At 36.7% G+C, this 17,026-nt stretch overlaps 1 non-coding gene across 1 annotated transcript; it reads right to left on the bottom strand.

The window, feature by feature from the left end:
* Positions 1-227: 227 nt before the first annotated feature.
* On the bottom strand, positions 228-334 carry LOC141625940 (small nucleolar RNA R71). Its single transcript, XR_012535681.1, has one exon. It is a non-coding gene; the product is annotated as a small nucleolar RNA R71 (small nucleolar RNA).
* Positions 335-17,026: the final 16,692 nt, after the last annotated feature.

Genomic DNA, 17,026 nt, shown 5'->3' on the forward strand with positions numbered 1-17,026 from the left:
GTGAGGACCCTCATTCTCATATGGAAACATTTTGCGATTATTGTGAAGCTATCTCTCAAACGGGCGTGACTCAAGACCAAATAAGATGGGTCTTATTTCCTTTTTCGTTAATCGGCACCGCAAAGCAATGGTTGAAGGGCCTTGATAAGGCCACCCTTGGAATAGATTCTTGGAAGAAGCTAGCTCTAGCTTTCTACAAAAATTTCTACCCACCGGAAAAGACTAATATGCTAAGAGCTCAAATTACGGGTTTTAAGCAAAGGGATGAAGAATCTTTGTATGAAGCTTGGGAGCGGTTCAAAGGTATTTGTCGCTCATGTCCTCACCATGGACTTAGCGAATGGTTTTTAGTGCAACAATTTTGGAATGGTTTATATGAAGATTCAAGGAACATTCTCAATATGGGATCAAATGGAATGTTCACCGAAGTTGATGACAATCAAACATGGAACAAGATTGAGGAAATAGCGGTCCATAATTCGCAATATAGTAGGCCTCGCAAGGCTACTAGAGGAGGAAAGTATGAAGTAGACACCGTTACTCAATTGGGTGCTCAACTTAGTGCTCACATTGACACAATCAACTTGAAGTTTGAACAAGCTATGGCTAGACTTGAGGAAAACTCAAAACCATCAAAGCATCATGTTAATGCCATGACGGCATCCTCATCAATCCCAAGCGGGATATGTGAGAATTGTGGAACCTTGGGTCATGACTCAAGCGAATGTAGGGGAACAACCGAGCAAGTCAATGCTTTCCAAGCTTACAAAAGTGGTACCCCTTATTCAAATTTTTACAATGAAAACACCAAGTTCCATCCAAATCTCTCATACAAAAGCCAAAATGTTCAAAACCCTCAAACAACATACACTCCACCACCCATGAGAAATCAAAATCAAAGACCCTTTTTCAATCAAAACCAAGGTTACCAAAATCAAAACCCATACAATCACCACAATGACCAAAGTTTTGATGTCCAAAAAGCGGTCCTCCAAATGCAAAAGAATCAACAAGAATTTTTCACCCAAATGCAAAAAGATAGCCAAGCAAAAGACACCACCATCAACAACATTCTAGCTCACACCAAGATGTTGGAAACACAATTAACTCAACTAGCATCTTCTAGCTCACAAAGACAAAAGGGGCAATTACCACCTCAAAGCAACCCCCCTAGACATGAAACGGTTAGTGCCATTCACTTGAGAAGTGGTACAAGATATGAAGCACCGAAGGAGCAAGTTGAGGATGAAGTTGTGAGAGCTAGTGAGAATGAAGTTGTGGTGCAAGGTCCCAAAGAAGGGGAATCATCAAAAGAAGAAAGCTCAAAGAAAAATGAAGACAAAGCCAAAGAAAAGGAGCCCATTGTGATTAGACTTCCTTTTCCAAGTCGTCAAGCCAAGCCTAAATTTGATGATCAACTTGGAAATTTCATGGAAATTGTGAAGAACTTAGAAGTCTCAATTCCTTTCACGGAATTAATCAATCACGTTCCGGCCTATGCAAAGTACATGAAAGATATCCTCACAAAGAAGAAGTCAATCCGGAAACTTGAGACTATCGCCTTCACCAAGGTGAGTAGTGCAATACTTCAAGGGAGTTCACCTCCAAAACTAAAGGATCCGGGAAGCTTCTCAATACCGTGTACCATTGGCGACACAACGATCAACAAAGCCTTATGTGATCTAGGGGCTAGTGTGAGTGTCAGTGTCATGCCGTACTCGGTAAGTAAAAGGTTGGGAATGGGAGAGCTTAAATGTACCAATATCACTCTTCAAATGGCCGATAGATCGACGAAGACACCGCTAGGGATATGGGAAGATGTCCCCGTGCGAATTGGGAAGTTTTTCATCCCGGTGGACTTTGTCATAGTTGATATGGAGGAAGATTCCAACATTCCAATCATCTTAGGAAGACCTTTCCTACACACCGCGGGTGCGGTGATTGATGTGAAACATGGAGAGCTCACTCTAGAAGTGGGAGATGAAAGCATAACTTTTAATCTTGACAAGACCATGAGAGCTCCTCGTTTGCATGAGCCATGTTTCATGATTGATCATTATATAGGAAAGATGAGAAGAAGAAATCGGAACTCCAATGGAGGAAGAAAGTTGAAGATGCTCCATTCAAAGAGCAAGTGAATTGTGACAAGGAGAGCTTGCAAAGCTCATCAAAATCAACCAAGGAAGAAGATGATGGCCTCATTGGCCAAGAGAAGAAATTGGGAGAGTTGTCTCCATCCAAGCAAGAGATTTTCAATGATCAACTCAATGAAGTTTGTGGTCTTTGGGACGACGAATTTGAAGGGATCTTTAATCCCTACATTGGGCATGCCATCGATCATGATCAACAACAAGGGCCACGGTCTATTGAGGACCTCTACCATAACAATGAACAAGCTTTTGATTACTTCTTCAAGGTGTTGAGCAACATCAACAACACCTTGAACATGCCTCCTTGACATCTCATCAAGAATGAGAGTTTGGTGGAGTCCTCCCTAAATCACCACTTGTAAATATTTCTAACTCCCTAACTTACATTTCAATTTTTGTATTGCATTTTTTGTCATTTTTGGATTTATTTTTACTTTGATCAAAATAATTGTCATGTAAGAGAGAAGTGAGGGAGGGACTAATGATTTTAATTGATGTGTAGTGCTTTACCTTAGTGTGGGGATGGCAATTGCCTAGGCTATTCATGCCTTAGTAGTGCCCCCACAATGAAGAACACAAGATTTGAAAGAAAGAAAGAAAGAATGATAAGGGAATGCGTTTGTGCACGGATGCAACTGAATCCGTGTACACAAGGACCAATCCGAGCGGATTCCTGAGAATCCGCCCGTCTGCAGAGGATCCGAGCGTCCTGCTGAGAAGACGCCCGTCTTGGGCTGAGCTGAAACGCAAATTCTTGATGTTGAAGAATCCGAGCGGATTCGGAAAGACGCCCGTCTCACGTAATCCGTCCGTCTTTTGAACAATCCGCCCGTCTTGCGGTGAAGAAAAACAAAGAAAAATCTCGGACAAGAATCCGTCCGTCCTAAGCAAAATCCGCCCGTCTCATCTCTGAAGAATCCGAGCGGATTCCCTTAATCCGCCCGTCTTTAGGCGGGATTTTTGAAAATTTGAAGCTGAAGAATCCGAGCGGATTGCGCCTAATCCGCACGGATTGCCCCTGCGTCCTAAAATTGTCGAGTTCTTTAAATACCCACCCCACCTTCATTCATTCATTCATTCATTCATAAACACTACCCATAACATCAAAACCCTCATCTTCTCCATCTCAAAAACAAAAACCCTCAACAAAACTCACCAAAATCAAATCAAACCATCTTTCAAATAACAAATCAATCACTCCATCTTCATTAACAATCAAAACCAAGCACAAAATCTTCACCTTTGAGTCGATTTTTGTTCTCATAAAGGCAAAGCCTTTCACCTTCAAAATCGATTTGGGCATTCTACAAATTGAAGATTTTTGATCTTTTTCTTGGTTAGCTCATCAAATGGCAAGAACAAAGGGAGCAACAAAAGCAAAAGCAAAGGCAACAAAGGCACCAAAGGCTACAACTCTCTCTCAAAGGCAAAAAGCTCTACAAATGAAGAAAGCCTTGGCAATGGTGGTATCAACACCAAGCTTGGAAGTGCAACAACCTCAACAAATTCCTATGGAAGCATCACCCTCTACTCCGGTAATTAATCAACTCTTGCATTATCCAGAGGTAACATTCATTTCCGATTCCCATAGAAATACATTTGTCAAGTTTGCTATGAAACAAATTCAATCCACCAAATTCATATGCCAAGATGCTTTAGAGAAGTTGGGTGTTCTTGAACAAACAAGAGTCTTTTTCAATGCCATGGGTTTAAAGAAATTGTTTGAAATGAAGGAAGTAACATACCCCTCCCTTGTCTTGGAATTCTTAAGTTCTTTAAAAGTGACAAAAGTTGAGAATAGGGAAAATATTGAGTTTCGTCTAGCTAACACTAGTAGACGCATTACCTTTCCGGAATTGGGTGAAATTTTGGGTCTTAGCGATGAACATAAATTTTATAAGCAATATGGGAAGTATGATCCCGAGCCTCTTTGGGAGGCAATCTCCGGGAAGAAATTTGAAGATTTTAAAGCTTGTCGTGCTCTTTTGGTCCATCATCCGGGCATAAGAATATGGCACAAAGTTGTGGGAAATACCATAATTGCTAGGAAAGACATCAATCATTTCACGGGACTCGATTTTATTCTCCTTGAATCAACTTTGAATATTGGAAGAATTCACACCAAGCCTTACAATTCTTTGAGGCTATTGGTTGATAGATGGCTCCATGTAGATAGTGGGAAGAAGGGTCAAACCGTAATTGTTAATGGCGGCCTTGTCACGGTCCTAGCCAAGCACTTTGATCCTAATTTCAATAAGGATAGCAAGTACAAGGCTAAGGATGGTGGCCATCTTATTGATATGTCCACCTTGATTAACAAGTTTAAGTGGGTTGCTCACAATTCCCTTGATACCAAGTATGGGTGGCTTACAAGTGAGGCTCGATCATTCACTTTACCCGCAAAGATTTGCCGTCTTAGTGTCCACCGGACCAACTATTTACTCCCCCTATCCAAGGAAGCCGAGTACATCATTCAACAACAAAAGGGTGATCATGAAACTCCCTCCTCTTCCATTGTTATACCACCTTACCCCTATGATTATGAAGAGTTCAAACCGCAAGGAGTTGAAATTGGGAAAGAATATGTAACTCTTCTTATGCAAGCCATGCACAAGCAAGCTTATGAAGATCGGAAGAATGCATATTTGGCTCAATATCCTCCCCTCCTACATCTAGCTAGGCAAGGACTCCTTGATCCATCTTGTCCTTTGCCTAGTTGGGCGGATAGAGAAGCCTTATTTCCGGGTGCATCTAGGGAAGTGGTGGAAGACAATGAGGTTGTTGGAAATGATAAAGAGATTGATGATAATATTGAGGAAGAAGCAAGTGGAGATGAAGAAGAAGATGGTGAAGATAATGATGAGGAAGATGATGATGAGGAAAGCAAAGAAGAAAGTGCCAAGGAAAGTGGCAATGTGACCACTTCTCATGAGGGAAGTGATGGTGATAGTAGCATGATGGAAGACTAGCCTTGGAGATTCCTACTCTCCCACGGTTTGTCTATATCTCTTTGTATTTTATTTCATTTTGATCATTGTTGGTTTGGTCCTAGCAACATCAAAGGACTCACACCTCGGTTCCTTTCAGGTGTTCTTTATTGTTCCCACTTTTGTAAAATCCAAAATGACAATCTAGTTTCATGCATAGCATAGCATGTGCATGAACTCCCCCATGCTTTGACATTAGCAATAGTGTCTTACTTGGTTTGGGGAAGTTAATGCATACGCAACGGGAGGTAATCTAAATTATCCTCTCCGTCATAACAAAAACCATGCATCATGTAGTATAGCTTAGTGTAGAATTGCATTTAGTATAGAAATCATGCATCATTCTTGCATAATTTCCATCATTTTGGCCATTGAGGACAATGCCCATATTAGTGTGGGGATGGGAATTATAACACTTAACTTTTATTCAAAAACCATAAAAATTGAAAAATTTCAAAAATCATAAAAATTTGAAAAATTGAAAAACCAAAAACAAGTTCATTTCCTTTGTATTTATTGTCTTGTATATATTGTGTTTGTTTATCCTTGTTCACTTTGATTGACTACGCCACATCCGAGACATGAGGATATTGAAGACCGCATGGTATGATCTTTCCAATCTCCTTTTTCCTCTTTATGTTAATGACTATGTGGCTTTATTTTGATTGATGCGGTAAAAACAATGTGAACTTAGGATTGCATTTAGTTTATATGTCATATTAGTTGGTAGAATCATTTGCATTAGGATGTTTATATGCTAGTTGCATCATGGCATGTAGTTGCATGTTAGAAAAATTTTGCGAAACCGTCTATTTGGGAAGCTTGACAAGTGTATATAGGCCCTAGTAGATGCTTTTTATTCTTAAGACTTTGCTTGTTAGAATACTTGTAAAACACCCTAGGATGTGTCATGCTAGTATCCTTTGACCCATGGATTAAGGCCTAGTCAAGAGTACCTTGTGGTGTGATAACTCCTTGGCTACCGTTTATTCCAAGGTGACCCTTGAAACCATGCATACTTCCATCATTCATCCATGTTCTACCATACATTTTTGTCATCAAAGGGAATGGGCACAAAACAAAAAGAAATCAATTTGAGTTCAATGAAATGAAAAGTGAAAGAAAGTTTGCAAAAATGCATCAAATGAAAAGAGGAGCAAAAAAAATAGAACTCCTAAAACTTCAAATACAAGGCACCCTCGTTACTAATTGGGGTGACTTTGAAAATGTTCAAAAAGAAATGCAAAAAGTTGTCAAGTATTGAAATGCCAAAAATCAAAAAGAAATGGCAAGAAAGTGTTCTCAAATGTCAAATGCCAAAGAAATTTGGGGGGAAAACAAAAATGAAAGCAAACTCCCAAAATGAAACTCAAATATCTATCGATCCCTTTATCAATCGTATCCATTTTTGTGCATGGTAGAGAGGGGACGACCCTTCTTCTTGTCTAGGCAAGAGGGGGAATTCCGCGATCCTCCAGTGTTTCTAACACCATAGGGAGTCTACTCTTGACAAAAGCATTTAACGATTGAGGACAAAGGTACCCTAGCTTGACACATTTTGGAGGTGATTTATTGGTATCCTTCTAGGCTTAGTAGTTTGAACAAATTGCATCTATGAAGGATTGTGTACCCTTGAATTGCTTCCCTTGTAGATAATTTCCGCCACTTAGATGAGGAAAGTGGCTATTCTTTTTGTAGATGCATCCATTATGTGTTTTTGTGTGCTTTAAAGTTTGGATGTGTCGCCATTTTGGCAAGACCCACCTTGCCTTGCAAGAAGGCATCCTACCTCATGGTTGTCTTGTTGTGAGTTGAAGGGGCGGAGTGAGACCCGCTAATTGTCTCATATCGGCTATTATTATTAGGTTAGGTTAGTATTGGTCCTAGTCTTTGTCACCTCTTTACTCGGGACGAGCAAAGGTTCGGTTTGGGGATATTTGATGTGACCATAATTGGCGCATATTTAGCCCCCGAATTACCATTGTTTCTATGCTTTTTAGTGCCTATTTGGGTCATTTCTTATCTTTAGTTCTTTGTTTTGCATATTCTTTGAGATTTTGATCCCTTGGTAGGAAAGGAGTAAGAATCTTGCATTTTCATGGCAAAACAAGCCTAAATTAATCATATTCAATGACCAAGTATCAAGGAGAGACAAGACTAGAAGGCCTTTGTACATAGCATAGTAGAAGAGCATTGTTGAGAAAAGGATCCTTGAGTCCCCAAGGAAATCCCCAAGGAATTCATGAAGAAAAGGGAAGAAAAAGAAGAAGGAAAGTTGCTGAACTACAATCCGAACGGATTGTAGAGAATCCGTCCGTCCTCGCCAATCCGAGCGTCCCGCAAAGGAATCCGCTCGGATTCCCCGTCGCCAGTCCGAGCGTCTTTCCCAAGAATCCGCTCGGATTCCTCAGCCCAGATCCGGCCGTCCCGACTCCCATCCGCACGGATCGCAGCACAGCACGTTTCCATTCCTCAAGCATCGATAAGAGAAGCCCTTCTCTCGGATAATCCCGGAGGCTCCTTGCTCAACTTAAAAAGTGTAATTACTAGTTTAGCCCTTAGTTAACCCTAATGCATCCTCCCTAATTTTCACTATAAATACCCCATTAGTCTAATTAGAGGAGCATGTTCTTCTTATCAATAATTAGTGTAGTTAATATCAATCAAATCTCTCTTCAATATTGTAATCAAATATTAATCAAGTTTTAATCCAAGTTTTAGTTCTTTAATCTCTCTCTTGTTCCTACTTTATTTTGGGTAATTGAAGATTATTTGGGTTATTATTGGGAGATTGACAACCTCTCAATCTATGATTCAAGTACTTCTATTATTCTTGCTTTATTATTGGAATCATTAGTAGGTATAATCTCTTAATCCCTTTTTAATTATTGCTAATTACTTTCATTTATTCATCATGTTTCATTATGTTAGTATGATTGACAACCTTTCTAGCATGATCAATATGATAATGAGTGAGTAGTCTCTTAGCTAGGGTTTAATGGGTGATTAGGGGAAACCAACATGGGGAATGATTCATGCTTAAATTAATATGCTTTCATATCTTATTTGCTTGCTTGTTTTGATCTTAATACATGCACATGTTATATTTGATGAAATGCTAAGCCTATGAATCCTTGCATTTACTATCATCTTCTATCCTTTCAACTTGACTTGTAAGACATAACCCAACTCGAGTCTTGTTAGACCATGCATGTGTTAAGTAGGGAAGATTAAGTCGACTTGTAGGTGTTGTACAATCCAAGAGATTCGGCTCCGGGACCCAAACTTTCCTAGGATTGTAAGATATAACCCAACTCAATCCATCACAACAATAATTGCTTGCTTATAATTTGAGAACATGTTTGTATGATCATATCCCATGATTCCCCTATGAACCCATGACACCCTAGTGCTTTTAATCAATTGTTTACACCCTTATTTTATTTATCTTGTTAGTTTATTTTCATTGCTATCTTAGTTTAGTAACCTTCTACATCAACCCAATTTGTGACACCCCTAGACACCACTAGTTACAATAGAATCTTCATTTCAATACCCGTCCCTTGGGATCCGACCTTTACTTGCCTCTTTACTAATTGTAGAGTTGTTTGTGAAGTATAAATTGTGTTTTGTATCGACCATTGACCAACGACCACATATGCTTAATTGTGAACACCAAATGGCTCCGATCACTAAACGTATAACTCCACTCAGTAAATGTATAACTTATACTCAGTAAATGTATAACTCTAGTAACGATATGAGTAACTTCTACTCAATGAATGTATAACTCCAGCAGGAATGTGTGTAATTTTTGTATAACTTTAGTCCATATTTGTATAACTTTAGTCAATTTTTGTATAACTTTAGCCCATTTTTGTATAACTTTAGTCAATTTTTGTATAATTTTAGTCCTTATTTGTATAACTTTAGTCAGTTTTTTTATAACTTTAGTCCTTATTTGTATAACTTTAGTCCTTATTTGTATAACTTTAGTCCATATTTGTATAACTTTAGTCAGTTTTTGTACAACTTTAGTTCTTGTTTGTATAACTTTAATCCTTATTTGTATAACTTCAGTCATTTTTTGTATAACTTTAGTCCAAATTTGTGTAATTTTAGTCCAAAATTGTATAACTTTATTCCATAAGAGTATAACTTCAGTCATTTTTTGTATAATTGTAGTCCAAATTTGTGTAACTTTAGTCCAAAATTGTATAACTTTAGTCCTTATTTGTATAACTTTAATCCTTATTTGTATAACTTCAGTCCAAATTTGTGTAATTTTAGTCCAAAATTGTATAACTTTATTCCATAAGAGTATAACTTCAGTCTTTTTTGAATAACTTTAGTCCAAATTTGTTAACTTTAGTTCAAAATTGTATAACTTTAGAACTATAAATTCAGATTTGAAACAACACATAAGAAGATGATATTAAAAAAACCAATAAGTAAAAAAAGTACAATAAAAAACTTCAATAACAATAATAAAAAATTAACCAATAAGTAAAAAAAAATCAAATAACAAAAAAAAATCAAATAACAAAAAAAAAAACCAAAACCAAACCAAAAAAAAACCAACAAAACAAACTTGAATGGTTGTATAACTTCAATTTATACAATGTATAACTTTAGATGTTAATAGTGTAACTTTAATGTAAAAAGTGTATAACTTTAGTCGTAAATAGTATAACTTTACTGTAAAAAGTGTATAACTTTAGTCGTAAATAGTATAACTTTAATATTTTAAGGGTATAACTTTAGTCGTAAATAGTGAACTTTTATAAAAAAACAGAAACAAAAACAAGTCAAAAATAAACCAAAATAAAAAACAACCCTTAACTAAAAAACAAAAAAAAACAAAAAAAAACAAAAAAAACAAAAAAAACAAAACCAAAAATAATATATACAAAATCTGAAAAAAAAAAAAATAAAGGCAAAAAAACAAATGAAAACAAAAGAACAACACAACAAATCAGAAACCCATACAAAAAACAAAAAGCCATACAAAAAAATCAAAAATAAACCAAAGTAAATCTAAAAAATTAAAAAAATGGACAATAAAAATAAAACAAAACCCATACAAAAACGAGACCAGTGACAATAAAAACAAAAAAAAAATAAAAACAAAAAAAAAATAAAAACTAAATCGAAAAACCAAAACCACCACATGGACTGAAAAAAAAAGGAGAAAGGAAGAGGGAGGGATTGCGTGCGTGGCAGGCGGCAGAGGGAGGGAGAAAGGCGTGGGTGAGGCGGCAGCAGGGAGGGAGAAAGGCAGAGGTGAGGTTGTGGGTCCGGTGGAGGGAGTTCTGAGGCCGTCGGCGTGAGGAGTGGAGGTTGCAGGCCGGGGGTTTCTGGGTAGATCTGAGACAAGGAGGGCGGTGGTGGAGAGGAGGGTGGTTGTGGGTGGTGACACGTCAGGCAGGAGCGGTTGGTGGAGGGTGGTAGAAGGAGAGAAGGAGAGAATGGTGGTGTGGTCGTGAGGTTGTTGTGGTGGGTGATAAAGAGGAGATGAAGGAAGGTGGTGGCCGGATTTGGTGCTCGGGTTGGGACGATGTGGTGGGGGTTGGGTGGTGGTCATCCGGAGGTGTGGAAGAGAGAATAGGTTTTTTTTGGTGGGTATTTTTTGGGTATTTTTTTTGTTGATTTGGTTTTTTTTTTGTGAGAATGAGAGGAAAATGAGAGAGAATGAGTGAATGAGAGAGAAGTGAGAGGGTGAATTATGAGGAAGTGAGAAGGGAGATTAGAATGCTGAAGGAGTTATACAGGATTAGAAGAAGTTGTACAAAATTAGGGAGGGAGATTAGGGAGGGAGATTTATGGCCATCCATTGAGATGCAATCTCATCCCTCCATTTCCTTCATCCAAGAGCCCTTATAAGGACTTAGGGCCTCATAAGATGTAAGAGACTTATGAGAACCCTTCTCTCTCTCTCTCTCTCTCTCTCTCTATATATATATATATATATATATATATATATATAGAGTCGGGATCCGGTGAGAACTCCTAAATATTTGAGGATTGAGGATTAGTGAATACAATATCACATGTTCTTCAATACAATATCACGAAAAATTTGACCTTTGCCAAAAAAAATTTTTTTTTTTTGAAAAAAAAAATTATAAATTGTTTTTTTTGCACAGGTGTTTTTTTTGTGTGTGATATTTTATCGAATAACCTGTGATATTGTATTGAACAACCTGTGATATTGTAACGAAATCCTCAATCCTCAAAAAGATAGTGTATCCTCACATGATCCCATTCCTATATATATATATATATATATATATATATATATATATATATATATAGGGGCGGGTTCAGGTACGAACTGAGTTACGGTGCGAACCGTACGAACTAGCTTCAACCCAGTTTTTTTATTTTTTTTTTTTTATTTTTTTTATTTTTTTTTTTAACAAATACACCTCTTATGTAGATACATTTTATAACATATGTAGATACACTTTTTTCACATTAAAATTCTAGATGCACTTTTACACTTTTTAACACTAATTTTTTTAGTAGTTTTAAGACTAACTCCGAGATACATTTTATACTATTTACGGATACATTTTATATTATTAGCGGATACACTTTGTGGAAATTGTTACAAGTTTTAACACTAACTATCGGATACGTTTTATATTTTTTGCGGATACATTTTATATTTTTTGCGGATACACATGACATTAAAGACAGATACACGTTATAATACTTCTGGATACACAAGTTCATACTTTCGGATACACATCGTATTACTTCCGGATACACATTGTTATATTACCGGATACACATGTATCTAATAGTATTCATACGTGTATCTAGTAGTATTCATACGTGTATCCACCTCAAACACTACTTCCCACCACCATGCAACACCACCACCCCCATACTCACTTCTGCTTTTTTTTTTTTTCTGAACACCTCATTTTCAGCAATCGTGTGTTGCATTTGGATAATTTGATCTTCTTTTTCCCTTACTCTGTACTCAACTTCTTCTTTCTCAGTAACCAAGCTTGCATATTTTAGCTTGTACGCAACAAAATCACTTTCAAAACTTTCAAACCTAGCTGTCTTATCAGCAATATCTTCCTTCAGCTGTTCAATTTCAGCATTCAACTTTGTTTCTATCATTTCCCATGCTGAGTTTCCAGAGAACGGCAATGCACTTCCCACTCCCGTAGTCTCTCCTCTAAGCCAATTTTTTCATCAGACCACCACCACGACCAACCTCCACTCACCACTCTATTATCACCACAACGCCACAATAATTGAAAGACAAGGAGACCAGATCTTGTCGAAAAAAGACAAGGAGACCAGATCTGGTCGAATATTCACCATATTTCGATTGAATTCGGAATCCTCGACAATTTCCGACCCATGGATTCTCAGTTATCCTCACAAATTACCTGCAAACCAGAAACAAATGTAATCGTCATATGCGCCATTTCAATGATTCGGTGATATGTTTTATTTGGACTGCATAAGTTGGCTTAGTTAGTTAGAATGTGAAAAGGTGATATGTCAAGTTGGCTTAGTCAGATCTCGCCGGCAAACCACCATTACTCAATTTTATGAAAATAGTCTTCATTTATCGGAAAGAAGTTATCATAAACTGGTCTTAGTCGACGTTATTGTCGCCGGCGACGAGCGAAAACAAGCGGTGGTGATTAAATCTGGGGGAAAGAGGGACGGACAAAGATTGGTTGGAAAGAAGCGTCGTCGATAAACGAGATCTGATGGAGGAGCAATGGTGGTATGCCGGCGAGGTTCATGACGGAGCTCCGGTGATGATATGGTGGTGGTAGTTTGTTGAATAAGAATAAAAGGAGTGAGTTTTGGGGGTTAGTGTGTGTGGGGGGAGAAATATGGAACGCAGGAAGTCATTTAATAGGAGCTTTTCATTTGTTTAATCTAAATTTGAGAAGGTAGTTAAATACGGTTCGCACCGTAATTTAGTTCGCACGGGATCTCGATTCTATATATATATATATATATATATATATATATATATATATATATATATATATATATATATATATATATATATATATATATATATATATATATATATATATAGAGAGAGAGAGAGAGAGAGAGAGAGAGAGAGAGAGAGAGAGAGAGAGAGATAGGATCTTGTGAGTTTGGTTTCTTATGGTGAGTTGTGAGTTTGCGCTTTGAAATCTCAATCACTAGATTATATTAGTGATGAATGGTTAAGATCTAATCTTACATATCATATAAAACCACTGTCATATTTACTTATTTTCTCTTTTTTCTAATGTTACTTTTTTTTTTACTTTAATTTTTTTTCTCTCTTTTTTTTTTACCTCGTGTTATTATGCTGTTATTGTGTTTTTTTTTACCACTTTGATTTTTTTTTCTCTTATGTTTTTCTTTAATTTTCTCATTATGTTACCTTTTTTTCTTTTCCTTTTTGTACCGGATTTTTTTTACTTGAAATTTTTTGTACTCTTATTTTTTTTACCTCGTGTTATTATGCTTTTTTTTTTACTTTGCTTTTTTTTACGACTTTGATTTTTTTTTTTCTCTCTTTTTTTTTACCACATGTTATTTGTGCTGTTATTGTTATTCCGCTGTTATTGTGATGTTATTCTGCTGTCACTTTGATTTTTTTTTACAACTTTGATTTTCTTTTTCTTTTTCTTTTACCACGTGTTATTATGCTGTTATTCTACTATTATTCTGCTGTTATTGTGATGTTATTCCGGTGTCACTTTGATTTTTTTACTACTTTGATTTTTTTATTACTTTGATTTTTTTTACTACTTTGATTTTTTTACTCTTATTTTTACCGCATGTTATTGTGCTGTTATTCTGGTGTTATTGTGATGTTATTTTGGTGCCACTTTGATTTTTTTTACGACTTTGATTTTGTTGTGCCGTTATTGTTATTCCGTTGTTATTGTGATGTTATTCTACTGTAACTTTGATTTTTTTTCTTTTTTTTTACCCCGTGTTATTGTGCTGTTATTCTACTGTTATTCTGCTGTTATTGTGATCTTATTCCGGTGTCACTTTGATTTTTTTTATTAATTTGATTTTTTTACTCTTTTTTTTTACCGCATGTTGTTGTGCTGTTATTCTGGTGTTATTGTGATGTTATTCCGGTGCCACTTTGATTTTTTTACGACATTGATCTTTTTTTCTTTTTTTACCACGTGTTATTGTGCTGTTGTGTTATTGTGCTGTTATTCTACTGCTATTCTGCTGTTATTGTGATGTTATTCCGGTGTCACTTTGATTGTTTTTACTATGATTTTTTTACTACGTGTTATTGTGCTGTTATTCTGGTCGATTCCCTGCAAAAATATATAATAGATGACAAATATGATAAACGAGATGTACGACTCAGCTAATAACAAAGACAAGCGAATGAGAGTCCTCGCCTTGGGGAATTCAAGTGTTTTCAAGATAGGTGAATGCATAAGAAATTCAAACAAGACTGCATCATCCCATCTTTTGTTTGAAAGATAATCTAGCACCAGGTGTTTAAGATTATGAAACATCGGCAGTTGATTTTTCAATTCATCATGATCCAACGCCTTCATGCAAACAATATCAAACGCACAATTACATAAGCAGATAACATCAGGAAAAAAACACAAATTTTTGTTTCAGATGGTCTTAAGTCTAAGACCACTCACAATCAATTTAAATAACATTAAAATGATTAGGGGGATTGTGAGAGGTCAAGTTAAGACCGTCTTAAGCAAGACCTACTGAGGAAAAAACATAACTTGTAAAACATAACATAACTGTTGAGGACGACAAATGTAAATGTTGAACGTTACACACTGCTTTTACAAGATTAAGCATGCCCCGTAAACACTCCTGGACAGTCTCCAACTTGCAAAAAACTTCAATTGAAGCCTTAACAGGAGCCTTCATGCTTGCAACAAAGTTGTGAACAGCTAAGAGGTCGTAATATTCAAAATACCGAAAATTAGGAGTATCGATATTCAAACGTCACTGGGTCTCGATTTTGGTAATCTCTATTCATAGATAGCACCAATTTCTGGAGCAATGGTGAAGATATGGTCACCGATTTCCCAAACTTCCACCAACAATCCAAATCGAGCTCTTGAAGTAAAGGACAGTTTGAAAGTAGCCATCCCACAAAGTCATCGTCGTGTCGACTGCTAACACTTGCAGTGGATACTTGCTGTGCATCTCTATCCCACTGCCACTGCTCATCCGATTTTGCGAATGCATCGCCGCCGCCGCTGTAATTGTTCTGTTGCATTCCGCCCGGACATCCATTTGTCTTTCGGATGCATCACGGCATTTGCCGCTTGAAATTGGTCATTGTATTCCCTGCCCAGACATCGGCTGCCTTTCGGATATACCGTACGGTTTTGTATCAACATTAGGAGACCCTCTTTTCATTTCTCTGAATTAATTTTAATTAAGATTGGGAAAAAATAGTGCAATAATGGGATTAAAAATCGATGTATTAATTCAATCAATTAAAGTAAAATCAAAATAAAATAATTTCAGAAATTGGAAAAGGAAGAGTAATAATATCGAGTGTAGCAGATTACTTACCTTGTTCATGTTGGAAGTAATGCAAAAGGCTAGTAATGTTGTCTAGATACATTGCTTTGTAGAGAAGTCTTACATTAAATCGTAAGAAAATCTCTACACTCTCTCCACTAAATGCATGTTTATAACCCCACTAACTCCATGTTTATGGTAGTGGTTATGCCTCTTTATAGTGCTTATTAATCACTATAAATATGAGAAGTATGTAGTCATTTGACACACATCTTCCATATATCTCTACTACTTCTCTATGATAATTTTGAGCATACCATATGAGTTCCTACTCCTAATGGTTGAGTAAACAACTTTTAGGAGTGTTGTGTGACCATGGGGGACGACGCCTATATCGATTTGTACCGTAGTAGGGGCGATTTCGTTTCTCATTCAGTGGCCTTCATACCACGACACAACAACAAATATTCTCTAATTATATCTCCGCCCCTATAGTTATACCATATTCCCAACAGTTCACTTTAGTAGATTCAACTGAATATAAAAATAAGTGTTGTTCTTCATATCATCGAGAGCTGCAATAAAACGATGATTAGCCGAAACCATTAACCAGATCAATTTGATTTGCACCAACACTCCTGATAGACTAACTATTGTCTATCAGTATCCTCCTCTAATTTTTATTCTTTCTCCCAACACAAATCGATAATCGCCCGCGACACGTCGAAAATCGACATACAAGCTGAACACATGCTCAAAACGAACAAAATTAAACATGAACTAATTAAAAAATACAACACTTAAAACATCAATTACAATCAATTCCCCCAATTCAAATAAAAACAATTACAAATTAACAAACCCTAACTATTAGCAAGTCAATCAAGTAACCAGATTAAATAATTAAGAAATCTGAGGAATATAAAGAGTAAATTAATTAAATAATGAGATTGAATTTGTGAAGAAAGAATGGGTTACGAGATTGAATTACTCCTATGTTCTAGTAAAACACCCTAGAGTGGATCAGTCAAGATGCACCCGTTCCAATTACCGCCTTATCATACTACCGTGCAGGGGCGTAGCACGATTTTTTTTTTGGGGTTTTTTTACAGAGGGTTGGGTTTGTGGAGGGAGAGAAGATAAACAAGTGATTTTGTTTTTGTTTAAAGGTTCAATCTCAGCCATTTATTTCTGTTTATCTAATGGCTGAGATTTGTGAATACACAAACTCACAACTCACCGTAAGAACCAAACTCACGAGATCCCGCCCCTCTCTCTCTCTCTCTCTCTCTCTCTCTATATATATATATATATATATATATATATATATATATATATAGATTTGGGATCCGGTGAGAACCTGCAACA

This window comes from Silene latifolia, chromosome X, assembly GCF_048544455.1.
Source record: "Silene latifolia isolate original U9 population chromosome X, ASM4854445v1, whole genome shotgun sequence".
NCBI lineage: Eukaryota > Viridiplantae > Streptophyta > Magnoliopsida > Caryophyllales > Caryophyllaceae > Silene > Silene latifolia.